The following is a 15,426-nucleotide window of genomic DNA, read 5'->3' as shown; positions in this document are numbered from 1 at the left end:
ACGGAACCAATCTGTAATATCTTGTAGTATACTAACTGAGAACCTAAATTTCTTGTTAATTTTTTTTATTATTAATAAAATAATAAAGTAATTTAATTTACTATTAGTTTTTAGGATTGGATAATTTTATTTATTTTTTTATGTCTATGTATTTTTAATATTTTCAAACAACTATAATAAGAATTTATAAGGAACCTTAGACTAAATTTTCAAATTTTTTTATGACAATTTTTTATCGACAATAATTATTGAAAATTAAAAAAATGGAAAATTTCTCATACCTATAAATTACTTAAAAAGAGACAAAAGTATTTTAGAAATCTAGAAAAATATAATATAAACATTTCATGAAAATTTAAAGGATCCATGACATTTGTTTTTAAACACAAGAAAATATCAAAAACAATTTGAGGAAAAAAGGGTATTTTACGAATGAATTTCTAATGCCATAAAAATTTGAATTCAAACGCTTATAAAAATAAATGTGACTTTCCTATTAAACTTTCAAATCTTTGAATTAAAAATATAATTTTTACAAATTTATAACAACAAAATAATTTGCAATTATTTGAGATTTTACGAATTTCATCAACATTTATATTTGTAAAGCTAATAAAATAATGTTGTCATTATGTGTTTTTGATATTTTCTTATTAGTAAATTAACAACTTATAAAAGACCTTGCATTAAATTTCAAAGAATTTTTACCTAACGAAATATTTTTATCGACACTTTTGAAAATTTCAAATATCTAGGTACGGTTATTCGTTTTTGAATTACCCTAAAAAAATTTAGTAAATAGATTTTTGACTAAATATAAAATAATAACACTCGGCATCATAGTTATCTTAATCTAGATAATCTTGATTAGATTACTCGAACAAGGTTTAATTTATACTTGAAAATAGCCAACACTTGTAAATAATAATTTACGAGGATAGACTGAAAAGTAATGAACATATTATGTTTGTAGAAAAAAATACCAACATAAGCGTGCTTGGTAGCATTAGGAAATAATACATTTCCCCTCAACACACATGCCCAGTTTGAAGGCGTGGCATTTGCCAGTTAGTTTTGAGTAGCTGAAGTATAACTGAAGTAAGTGTTCTAATGCTCTGATAACGCAAGTTAAACATCACTCTATTATCAAATTTTTAACTGTTGAAAATGTGACTACTACAAAAATCCATCATAATTAAACGCTCTTTATGATGATAATATTGTTTATAGTTTTACTGTGAATTTATAACTAATACAATTTTGTTCAAAACATAACCATCGGAAGAAAACTCTTTTTTACTGTATTTTGACTTTTGGGATGCTTACCAAGTTTATGTGACTGATTATCTGGAATGAGGGTTAACGGTAAATTCTTCTAAGTACATAGATACTCTAAAATACTTTCTATGTCGATTTGGTCGGGTTAGGAGCAACCCAGCGCTAATAATCTTGCAACACAATAACGCATGTCCACGTCACGTGCGTGGGGATATCCCGAGTGCGTCTCGTTTTTAATTGGTTACATTTTTCATAGCCCGAGTGCGTCCGCAATATTATCGACAATTTATATTAATTATAATATAAATAAATAAATAAATATATTTTTTTCTTCAAATTCAACAAGTTACTTTACTTGCGTAATAATTAGGGAACGGATTTAAATGCAAATTACATTTTTTTCTGAATGTCCGAAAACATTGCTTTCCAAGCACAAAGTTCATTTCATAGTTTCATACATCAATAGGAATTAAAAAATGTAACTTTTTTTGCATTTTTTATGTTTTTAAGTAATTTTTATGTAGAAAAGTATAAACTTCGATATAAATTTAGTTAGCATTCATTCTAAAAGAATAAAATTAAATATTATTTATCATAAAATATATGTCGTACTTCTATTTTTACTATTTATTATATTTTTACCGATCAGATAAATATGATTCTAGATGAAATTATTGTTGACACGTGTAGACACTTAAATACGTAAAAATAAAAATGTATATAATTAAAATAATTTTTTTCCACGTAAAAAATAATTTTAAGAGTATTTTTTTAGGGCATTTTTCTTGTTTTTTAGAGTATTTAAATCCGTTCCCTGTAGTCATAATAATAACGTTTCATAAAATTCCTGATACTACAGTAAAATATATAAAATATAAAAAAAAATAAAAAAATATATAAAATAAAATATATACATAAAATATATTATAATCAATTACTTTAACCAGTAATCAATTTATAGATAAATAAGTTTTTAATTTTCAAGTATTTTAGTGTTTAGATTGTTTATGTTGAAACTTTGTTTTAGACGCAATGCCCATTCAAATCTAAAATTATAATAATTTATAGGTACTTAATTTTTTACAGCTACGATTGTGAAGCACTGGAAATGGTGGGGAAATTGCATTACATTTTAACTTCGTTAATAATTGGATACCTCTAAATAAACTGAGATGCACTAACTAGGGTTATTTCAAAAATATGACTTTTTTCGGGACACACTCGTCCTTATTTCGGATGCACCCGGAACATTAAAAAAAAAAAGGTAATTTCGGGACGCACTCGGGAAACTTCCTCGCGCGTAACCGAAGACTCTCTGCGAAACCTAAAGTTTGAACCGATTCCACACCCTCCTTACTCTCTCACTCAAAGGTAATCATAATACCTTGGACAATGAAGGCCATTATCGTGTCTTAGACTTAAGAGAAGTTGGATGATTTCTTTAATGACGTGATGAAAAAACTTGTTAGTTGTTACACGTTAGAAGAAATTTGTTAAGCTTTGAAAGATAAATATATTATTTTAAATCTTAAGAGTTAGGTATATTTAAATATTGTTTTTGCTTTGCCTGATATTACTATTTTTCTTTGTTTTCCGTTCCACAATCACATGTGTATTACTTTCAATTTATCCTCGTACTATATTGATTTACATTTTTCTAGTCTAAAATAAGTAAATATTATCGTATTTTAATATTATAAAGATGTTATTACATAGAACAGAAGTCAATGTGTACTTAGTTAAAGATTCAAAGATAGTTATGAAAAAAAATGCTTTTGTACTTAGCTGACGGTTGAAAATAATAAATAAATTGAAACAAGATATAATAAGTTACTATTTATTATACGACTATACTGTCGATAGAACCTAGGATCTACCGGTAAATCCTAGATTTTACCAGCATTCATACTTTAGCTGTAAAATATATGCGGTTGTCATAAATATTATTCCAGAAGACTGTATTTTTTCTTAATTATATTCAGTAAGCGATTACTGATTAGTATAAGGAATTGTTTAATATTTTATAAATAATGTAAACGATGATTGCTGCGTTCTTTTATGTTAGATAAATTAATATTACCCATATGTATAAAATATATGCAGAATAAATATATGCATTATACAATATACATATATATATTATTTTGCACCATAATGTGTTATGCATTTTTTTATGGATAAAAATAATCTAAAAATAATGCACTTCTAGTATTTTAAATGATCTTATCATTTTAATCACATATATGTAATAAATCCAAATCTTTGTTTAGTTAGGTTATATTATGATTCATGATAATAATAATTTTATGTACATTGTGCGCACATATATAATATTCTTATATAAAACAAAGTTTTAAAAATAAAATAAATAATAAATGAGAAAATAAAAAATTGACAAAAACCTTACCTCCTTTAGATATGTTTTTTATTATCTTCTTTAATTCTTCGCCCAGAGCTAACCATTACGAAACGCTTTTATTATAAGTTGAACTAAATTGAATACAATTTTTGGTGGAAATAAAAAAAAATTGTATTGTGAAATAAAAAAAAAATCTGAGCGCCCCTCTGGCGATACCCCATTCTCTTCGATCGCATTATTCACTATTATTGTTTCTTATATATATATACACATTTATATAAACATTTTGCGTGTGAATCGAATGCAAAATTACATTTGCACTATCTCCAGGTCAAATAATAATTCCTATTTTGGTAGAAGTATTGATGTTTTAGAATTCAGAATTAACTCTACGATTCATAGGGAACTTTGTCCACAACTTGAATATAATATGAAATATAGCAAATTAAATATCTGTCGACAGTACAATTCTCCCAATGACTTAAAATTACTTTAAATCAAAATTTATTACATACCTACAATTCATGTATAATGCGCTTATTTTAATCCTAATCACCAAATTTGAGAATTTATTGATTGCCAGAATTTTAAAATGCTCGCACTTAAGCATTGGGCAAATATTTAAAGCTAATGGAAAAACTTGAAGCCATTTTGTACAAATATTGTGATCGCAGGTATAAACGACGGTCGAGGGTCCAGGAATGAGATTAAAGCTTATCCCTTTTAGGGACTATGCAGCAATGATCTCATAATACTGTATATACTCATATACTGTCTCGTGTACGGAGAACGCAGCCAAAAAACGCGGTGAATATCCTGCCATAGTGAATCTAACTGTGTACAGCATTTAATATTTGTGTTTTATGCTGACCCCATAACACTTAATTAATTCCATGCTCACGGTATAAATTATCATTATAAAAAACAAATGTGTTTTTAGATCAGTTAGAAATTATGAATATATGACACGTCACACGTCTAAATAATTTAGATATAATAAACTAATGACTAAGAAATTATAACTAAGTAGGTGGTACAAATTTAATAGATATTTTTTTCATTTAGATTAATTTAATTCCACAAATAAGTACTTCAAACAATGCATTTTTAAATAACAGTTGAGAACAATTATACGAAGGAAATTACAATGCTGCATATACTTGCAGCTATTTAAATTTTTAAATGTACCTTTTATATAAATGTATATATTAAAAATACAAAATATATTTATTAGTTTTATAGTTTATATTTAATTAAATATCACATTCGGTTATTATATCAAGTGTAACTAAAATACAGAGCTCCTTAAAATCTTGTAATTGTATTAATAAAGTATATATAAGTATATAACTATCAAATAAAATAAACGAAAACATTTACATCATTTATCAACGCAAAATAAATGTGCTTCAAATAATTTTACAAGTGTTCAAAAGTTCCACATAATATATTAGTCCAAACAGAAAGCGGAAATAACATATCTGTCTTAATTAAGTTGTTTTACATAAAACATAAAACAGAGGGATATAACCCTATTTAGTAATATAGTTAGACACCGTATAAAATGTTATCAATGTTACCTATTAATATATAAAACGTTAGCATAAAAACTTAATTTTATGCGCAATTTAAGAATTAAATCTATGGTTTAACCCTGAAAATATTACATTTTATTATATTGGTATTTATATAAACAACATGATAAAATAAAATGTACTATCTGTTCAAATTATATAAATATTTATCATACTCCATGTTTAGTTATGCGATTGTAGTTTTAAGAATTACCCACTGTATTCAATTATCTGACTAGATAAAAAAAAACCATACATTTTCTATTAATATTGTATATTGGTAATAATACAATAAAATTAATATTTTGAAAATACATTGCCCCACTCAGAATCTAAAGAAAAAATTAACGTATAATAACACTTTAAAACTATAAGTTATAGTTTTTTGTACTTTTTAATATATTTTAAATATTGAATATAAATTTACGGTATTAACCTAACCAGTAGATAAATAATATTAATAGCTTATATAGGTAGACAGATAGTATCAAAATAAATAAATAGATTACATTTTAATGCACGCATTTAAAATTATAAAATATTGTATCTTAGTATCTTTAACTAGTTATCGTTATCATGGAGGAAAAGAAAGATTCGCCTACTCTCTACTCAATCAACGATGTATATATAGAGTACAGACAGTGAACAATTTTCTCATCTGTCTCAATAGTATTGTTTCTAATAAATACAATCGAAATATCTCAGAAATGTTCATTATATATAATTCATTAAATAGTATTTTCATAATTCACTATTAGTAACTTTTTATACTTGTAAATGCACAAGTTATATATTTCACTTTTCATAGTGCCAATAAATTGATCTTTTTTAAAATTATACACAGATTAAATACTTAAGTTAAAGTATAGACAGGTAATATTTAGTTTTTATTGATTATTATTTATTTAAATTACTTTTCAAACTATTTACAAAAAAAAGTAAAAAGTTTAAACTGATTATATTGATCAAACTTCATTTGGAATATTTTTCTAATAATTATGCATAATTGGATTTCTAAATGCAGCGTCTTGTACCAAAATGAACATTTTTAGCAAGACGAATATTACTTACACGTATCTACTATGTATATTTCCACATTCTTTTTTTTTATATGATTTATTTAATTTTATTTATTCTCGTTACTTTTAATACCGTTATGATTGAACATATACGTTGGTAATATATATTTTCTTAGCATGTAAAAGAAATTTTAATTACTAATTCTAATTAGATCTTTTTTGCGTTTTAATTTTATTTATCCATTTCTAGATAGGAAAATATCTGTAGAATTCGAGTAGGAAAAAGTTTTGTCGTCCACAGAGTTAATTGGCAGAGGGAACGCGCATTAAAACGATTGTTGCGATAAGCCGACTGGACGAGTCACGAGCACGATACTTTAGATTATATCGACTTTGGTTGGTAGGTCCTATATATGACTGTGGTACTAACTACTAATATAATATGATATACCTACATATATATATATATTGCATACTAATGTGTGTTTGTACATTAAAGATATACCCTTGAGGGGAAGGTAAAATCCCCAAAAGTAATGTAAGCATCGAATTTTATAATATACACACTGTTTGTATATATACCTAAAATAATAATATGCAGGTACACAGATATAATATGTATTATTTATAATATATTATATAAATATACATACAATTTATAAATGACGCAATATTACAAAATCATTTACACCGAATTAAACACGCGTTAAGATTTCTATAAAGGGTTCGTCTTGTAAAAACGGTAGGCGGGTTTGAACAATGGGTGAGTGGCAAATAACGTTTCATGAACTGTTTAGATGTTACTTTAACTAGCTAACTAGCTATAAGCGATATAATATTTTTAAACTATATAGATCTGGTTTTTATATCATAAACCTAACCTAACCTACTTTAATGTTTATAAGTACTATATGCCGTTCAGAGAATTGCATTTTTATTACCGAACTATTGGTAAATATTTTAATATTTTAACTAAATTTAAATAAAGTGCAGTTTACTAAATTTTTATTAGTAAGTACATAACAATATAAATAAAATGAAGTTTATTTTGCTCAAACCAGTCAAAATATCAATATAATAATCAATATAGTTGAGTTATAAAAATGCAATTTATTGAAAGGTACATTCCCTTTGTATTTAAACCATTACAATTCATAAGATTTAACTTGAACAACGAAAAAGAAACAAATGAGAACATAAAAGAAATATAAAGCTCATAATATAATTTATAAGACGAAATGGAGAATTATAATTATAATATAATATTATAATTTGTAAATTTTACTCGGTGGATTTTTTATCCGTGGGCTTTTTTTCCTCGGTCAATATTTTTCTTGGGTTTTTTTCAACGATTCATAAAACTTCATGGTAAAATCAATACATTCATTGCTCCGTTCAGAATCTTAAATAGAGGTGAGCATGCTTAGTATATAAAAATTAAATAAATAGAACCAATTTTTCAGTATATATAATGATTTATTTATTTTTATCCTGTTCAATAAATTATTGTTATTACGTGGTACAATAGAAATTATTTAAGGTACAATCCCAGATGGCATTGTAATTTTAAATGTAAAATTGTATTATCAAAACTTTTTATATTTTAAGAACATCATTTAAGAAAAAATACATTTACAAAACGCCTCTTAAATATTATTTTTGTAATACTTAAAATATTATAGTTTATTTAAGATACTTAAATGTACTATACAATCTCTAATAATATTATTTGAGATTTTACAGTGATATGTTTTGTGTTTTGTGTATGTGTGTATGTGTGTGTGTGTGTGTGTGTGTGTGTGTGTGTGTGTGTGTGTGTGTGTGTGTGTGTGTGTGTACAGTCGATAAATTGTTTCTAGTTTGTATTATAAGAGAAAGCTGAAAAGGTTCCCAGGTTAGGTTCGTTTAAGTTAGGAAAAAACAAAAAAAAAATTTAAGGAATAAAAGAATTTATTAGATCAAAATTCTTGAAAATGTAATAAAAGACCTTACATAAGTTGTTCTTATTTTTATATAAAAAAAATTTAAAAATACATAGACACTAATTTTTATTAATATGGATTTTAAGTTAAAATTTTAAATTTTAATTATAATTAAAAAATTAATGATGTTAATTGATTTTTTTATAATTCAAAAATATTATTAGTAGACTTAAAACTTTGATGTATATCATGAATTTTACTATACGCAATGAAATTTTCAAAAGATGTATTTCAATTTTATAATATTTTCTATTTATGAACCTATCCACACTGTTTTTTGTTATTTACAATAAGCTTTCATAATAATATAGGTAATGTACATATTGTATAAACATATATTATTTTAAACATTAAACATTTTATTACTAAAAGTTACTAAAAGTAAAATAAATTACTTTATTAGTAATAGCAAAATTCTTATCACAAAATGTAGGTACTTATTCCGTATATTGTTATATATCATCTTAATGGAGCGATGAATTTTTAATATTGAATTGAAAATTAGATTTAATTTGTCGTTAGGGGTAAAATTATAAGATTCCCACTACTATTTTGTAGAAAGAAACTAACATAACACCAGAAACGGGAAATATTTGTAAAACATTAGTTTTCATTGTTTTGTTTTTTGTTGTAAAGAAATAACCTAAGAAACTAGAAATTGTAATTAAAATATTTTCAAATTTTTTTAGGTTTTTGATTAATATTGATTAAAATGTCTTTAAAAAGTCGAAAAGCATGGATGTTTCTTCATAAGTTTGCAGCAGTTAAAAAATATCGAACATACGTAGTAACAATATTTTTTAAAGCAAATTTTGATAAAATTCGTCACACAAATTATTTGTGATTAAAGATTTGAAAATTCATTACAATATATAAGATTATATTGATATAATTATCTCAGGATTACTCTTAAAATTAAAAACAACGATCTTAGTTAAATAATTGTAATTTAAAAAATATTTATCATAAATACTTATAAGTTATAACTATTTAGCATAACGTATTCTATTAATTTCTATATTCATTGAAATATTTAGAATACTTTTAAACAATTTATACCATGAAAACAATGCTTATTCATATTATTCTCGTAATACATATTTAGCGATTCGCCTTAACTAAAAGTATTAGTTAATAGTACTAACGAAAATATGATGTAATATTACGCCCATAATAATAATATAATTATTAAATATTAAATGTGATTTGTTTTTCCTCAAAAATTAGTTTAACCCAATGAAGTAACGGATAACTATTAGAAAAAATAAATTTCTAAAAGTAATATACATATATATACATTATACATATCTTTAGAAATATCAGGCTAATACACCGTCTACAATCAAATTGTTTTTACAATTTATAATTAATATTATATGATTATTATTTACAATATATACATACAATGATTTATCATTGAATTTAAATTTAATACATCCATAATAGTATCAATGTCGAGACACACTTAAAACCTAATATTCACTATTCAGCAGAAAAACTTCCTCGGTTTTAAATTATGTATTTCAGTATTTGTCAAAAAACTTTTTTTTTACTACTCTTTATTTTTTATAAGAGTGCATATCATTTATTAATGAACTAAGTTCAATAACTTTATTTTCATATGTTATTTTATTATTTCTTAAATTAAAATTAAAATTTTTAATAATTGTTTATAAATCTTAGGCTTTTGTTTTATAGATCACATATTCTTTTTATAAATAAATGAAAAAGAGTCTTGGATTTTTTTTAATAAAAATTCGGAAATATTTTAACATAATAAATCTGTGGTAACAATAATTACATAGCTATAAGTATAAAAAATGACAAGTTCAAAATCTGAGATCAACTTTTATTTAGTTATATTTATATTATTTAATTATAATAGATTTTTTATTAAAATTGTTGTAATATTATATACGTCATAGACCATAGTAAGTATATTAGTTGAATAATTTAAAAGAAAACACAAAGATAGTTTATGATAGATATTTATTATATAATATATATTTATTATTTATACAATATTATATTATTGTTATTAATTTTTGAGTTAATAATACTTTATTGTAAATACCATAAAATAATGTTCATAATATAAACAGATAATATTTTAAAATAATTAATCTTTATATTTTGAAAATGTCATCACGTATAATAAAATTCATAATATGCAGTTAGTACTCACGAAAAATATTTTTGAATTATAATTTAATAGGTAATTATAACACTGTTAACATATGTAATTTCGTTCAAATTTAAATTACAAATAAATATAAAAAAAATAATTGTGTTTGTATATTTTTTAGATTTTTAATCACAGTATTAATTATTCATAAGGAATTTAGTATTACATTATCATATTATAAATTTTGTTTAAATTTATTATAATTTATAAAATTTTTACTTCAAAATACTTTTGATTTAATGATTTTTGTGAATTTGAAGAAATTTTTGAAAATTTAAAATTAAAAAAACTGTGCCTATTTATTTTTGTAATTTTTTTTTTTAAATATAAAAACAACTTAAATGAGATTTTATTATATATTTTCAAAAATGTTGACATAAAGATTTATAATAATAATTTTGATATTAAAAAAAAAATGAAAATTTATCATGCCATTAATAGCAAAAAAAGAGTCAAAATATTTTGAAAATTATACCATGTAAAGAAAATGATAACAAAAATGTGAAAATTCCAGATATCTTCGATTATTCGTTTTTGAATTAAACAAAATCAATCTTGTCGAAAACTGGTTTTAAATAAAACGTCCAGTTTTCCCTTAATTTTTTGTTTAATTTCGCGATTATTTTGAAAAATACTGTAATTTTTTAATTTTGATCTTTTTAAAGTACAAACTAGACCCAATTTTTGATTCAAAACCACCCTTAACGTTTAAAATCAAAACATTTTATCGACTACTTATTGTATCCACGTAAAAAAAAAGCACTTGTGTAAACTTAATACATTATTGCCACTCAGCACAAAGTTTAAAATATATGTTATCATTCGAACGAGTAAAACTTAACGATAACAATAAAAATTAATAAAAATATAATTTATTCCAAAAATGGAGTTTTTTAATTATTTAAAATAATAAAAAAAAATATTTTCATAAACGTTAGTGTTTTCTAAAATAATGAGTTTCCTGCATTAAATGGATTGGGAGGTATAGATTACAGGATAATTAGACATACGAATTACATGGCACAGAAAATGTCTTGTATTAATAAATTGTATAAATATTAAAAATCTGAAAAAAATAAAACTATACAAGACAGAATAATCTAAGTAGATAATCAAAATCCTTTAATTTTAAATTATAAACCGTATATATTATTTTAGATAATCCAATTATTTCTTATCGACATTTTCATTATACAATTGTCTCTATTTAGTACTAAATTAATAATTATGAACACTTTCTATTTTAGATTATTTTGATACAGACTTGTACGCGTAAGTTATACGCTATGTATAATAATAAATTATAATATTATAATATATATTACTATTATATTTAGTTTCTAATTACACGTACAAATATATAATGCATACTCAATAATTATAATTAACTTTTATAACCATTTGATCCATATAAACATAATACGATACATATAAAATTTTTTATAAATCTTTAAACTGTACAAAATAAATTATGTAGACACCCAATGTTTGATTTTACATTAGTTTCCTAAAGTTTTACAATAACATTGAACTTTGGTAGAGCTAATTATAGCGATACAGTTCAAACCGGGTAGGTCCGATGTCAAACCAAAAGAGAGGCCAACTGCCATGTGAAGCTCCATATCAACATAGTAGAGTAGATCATTGTTTGTACATCATCCCTGTGCAATAAGTATAGTTAACTAATAATATCGGCAAACAGCTCTCGGTTATTAAAAAAAATATTATTTTACATTATACTTTTAACACTATTATAAAAATAACTAAAACTCAATCACGAACAATTTTACTAATTGATAAAGTATCTTATAAATTATAATTATTGAATGCTCGCGCGCAATGTACTTACGACGTCCAATTAATAATGGTTGTTACAACTAATTAGTTTTTAGAATGAAATATTTTTATATCCGAGTAAACATTTTACCAAACTGTACTAATCGTAGTATATTTTGACAAGTAATAAGTACAATGTGATATATACGTATGTAACAATGCGTAGTTCTAATTTAAATAATAGATGTCGGGAAATATTAGATAAAGAAAAATGTATAAGTTTAGTAATGATGGAATTTCAAAATAATTAAATAAATAGAATTAAATATTATGTAGTTTTCTAAAAGCTGGCATACATGGCATTACCGATAATAAAATAAATAAAATAATACTTTTCCAAATTTCTATTATTTAACATTGAATATTTCAATATAGACAATATATTTTATTATTATTTTTTTATTGTAACGTAATTTTTCGTTATTTTTAATATATATACTTATACTATAGGTATTCAATATTGTATATTGTCAAAAAAACTCCACTAAATTTTATAAAATTATTATTTATTTGAAATGCCATGTAAAAATGTAAAATATATTCACTTGATTACTTAAATTGTTTTATTAAATATTCTCAGTGTCATTTTCTTCAATTTGGTCAAATGTTTACTTGAATATAAAAATATTTCAATCTAGAAACTAATCAGTGTCTATTCATGTATTTAAAAAAAAAAATCAAAAATCAAGTTTAAATTGTGCACATAAGTGTATGATAAATCAAGATAAAGTTGTAGATACACATACACGGCATACAATTCGGTCAAGCCTCTATAAAGGTAAAATGCAATTCGGACAGACCCCTTTAAGAGTTGGCATGCAATTTGATATTTGGACATTCCAATTTATGTTTATTTTTTTGGCATGCAATTCGAATGCACTGTTATTAAGCTATTTCAAAAATATTAAGTTGATTTTATGGTTTTTTTTTATGTTCCTGTCTAATTGTTAATCGTAAAAACATGGCTATAACTGACTACTAATAATTATTAATTAATATACCAACACCATAAAGTTCAATTAAATCGTATCGTATAACACATTTGGAAAATATAATAGATACTCTATTATTGAGTATCTAAAAATATTCTTCAAATAAACTCTAATTTGTAAGTTTATTTTATATTTATATATAAAACTAAAACTTACTTTCTAGATACATTTGTAATAATTCACATCCATCTCGATCAAAAGAAAAAAAACTTTAAATTAAGTATTTTACATTCAAAGAAGATAAAACCCAAGTTTTTGCCGGTTGTTGGAAATTACTTTTATCCACGTATTTACAATATATATATATATGTATACTTATTTATTCATATATACATACAATATTGAAGGCAAAAATGATAAATTTCTATTTATAATTTCATAATTTTTGAATCTCCAAAAGATATTAAAACAATGTAATTATTTTGAAATTATTTTACATTTATCATTTGTGTCAATTATTGTAGATAGAGTAGAATAATAAGTTACGTTTAATGTTGTAGTAACTGAAAGTCTGGAACGTACAATCTCTTTTAAAAACTTTTATTACTAACTTATAATTTTCAAATTTAAATTTCATTTTGATATATTAATATGTTTATTCAACAATGTATTATGTTAACCCTAAAACGGTTATAGAATATGGGATTGTATTATTTATAGGGAGAATGAACATTAGTCATAACTATAAATCATCAATATATTTTCCAAGAGGTAATTAAAAACCAAACAATTTAAACTCAAATTTTAATAAAAATTTGTATTTGTATAGAAGAGTTTATATAACGTGTTATTATATTATTATCAAAATATTACATATTAATGAAATATTGAGATATACAAAAAATTAATAACAATCTAATACCTATATGTAATATATATATACATTATTATTAATACTAATACATTAATATTATGTGTATTAACTAGGTTCCAAAAAAACAACAAAAATACAATGCCAAAACAAACCTGTTTACTCACAACTTATGTTTTTTAATTCAATTAACACAAATATGGCGGATTTTCTTTGCTTAATATCATCAATGTCATCAATTTGTTTAGTTTTATTTTAAATTTTTAATAATTGTTATTTTGAATTATACTTTTGCACTAGATTTCAAATATAGTAATTTAAAGTTCGATAAAATAATTTTTTGTTACTACCCGACCGGGTACATTTTAAATATTATTATAATTTTTTTTTTTTTTTTTTAGTAGGTCTCTAGGCCACTGTCTTTTGAGTCTTCCGCGTACATTACCAGGAAGTGAATTAGAGGATAGTTGTTTTATTAGTGGGTTATTGTGAGAGTTAAAGTTGTTGTGAAATTTAGAGTAATATAGTTTTGCTAATAGATTGAGTGTAAAAATGTTTAGGTCTTTATGAAGATTATTGTTTGTGAAGTAACAATGGGAGAATGTTATTACTCGTAGGCAGATAGATTAAAAGGCCTGAAGTGTTTTGGTATTGGAAGGCTTTGCAGCGTAACTTCCCACGTCGCCGAAACCCAATTCGCCGACATCCCAGTTCGCCGACTATTTATTTACATGTACCCAATTTGCCGACTTATTAAAAAATAAAAGTAAATACAAATGTTTCATGTTTAAATGGTTATTAATACATTGTCAGTAGATATATTATATAAAATAAAAGTAGGTTATGATATATTATTATATACAGAGCACAGAGCTTAGGCACATATTCTTCGAACAATTTTTTTTTACTTCACCATTGTGTGTATAATCGTGCACTAATCCAACTTCTTGTACTTGACGCCATATAGATTGCCCAAAATGAAAGAGGCATCATTTTATTTCTATGTTATATCCAAATAAATCTCTATTGGCAACAATCATTCCTATTTCAAAATCAATTTGAAATGTTTTTGGTTTAAAAGCTAAATCATTTCATCATTTAATAGGATTAGGTTCCGTAACAAGCAGGTTTTCGAAATCAGCACTCGTAAAATTAACTATTTATGTAACGACCCTATCCAAATAACCATGCGTATAATTAACTCGGACCCTAGTCTCCTATAGATGTTTAGTCCAATTGTCCAAGTGCAGTGTAAGTTAAACCTTTAACTCGGATCACACAATGTTTTGTTTTTAATTTTAAAATATGTATATTATATATATATATATATATATTATTACTATTCATTGCACGCCTTTGACCACTTTAATGTATACCATTATTAATAATT

At 23.7% G+C, this 15,426-nt stretch overlaps 1 protein-coding gene across 2 annotated transcripts in view; it reads left to right on the top strand.

Annotated features, from left to right (window-relative positions):
* Window positions 1–15,426, top strand: part of LOC113551378 — a 69,779-nt gene that overhangs the window by 28,060 nt on the left and 26,293 nt on the right. The gene's annotated exons all lie outside the window — the stretch shown is intronic.

This window comes from Rhopalosiphum maidis, chromosome 1, assembly GCF_003676215.2.
Source record: "Rhopalosiphum maidis isolate BTI-1 chromosome 1, ASM367621v3, whole genome shotgun sequence".
Lineage (NCBI taxonomy): Eukaryota > Metazoa > Arthropoda > Insecta > Hemiptera > Aphididae > Rhopalosiphum > Rhopalosiphum maidis.
Note: the sequence above shows the minus strand (reverse complement) of the source record. Positions and strands in the feature narration are given on the sequence as shown.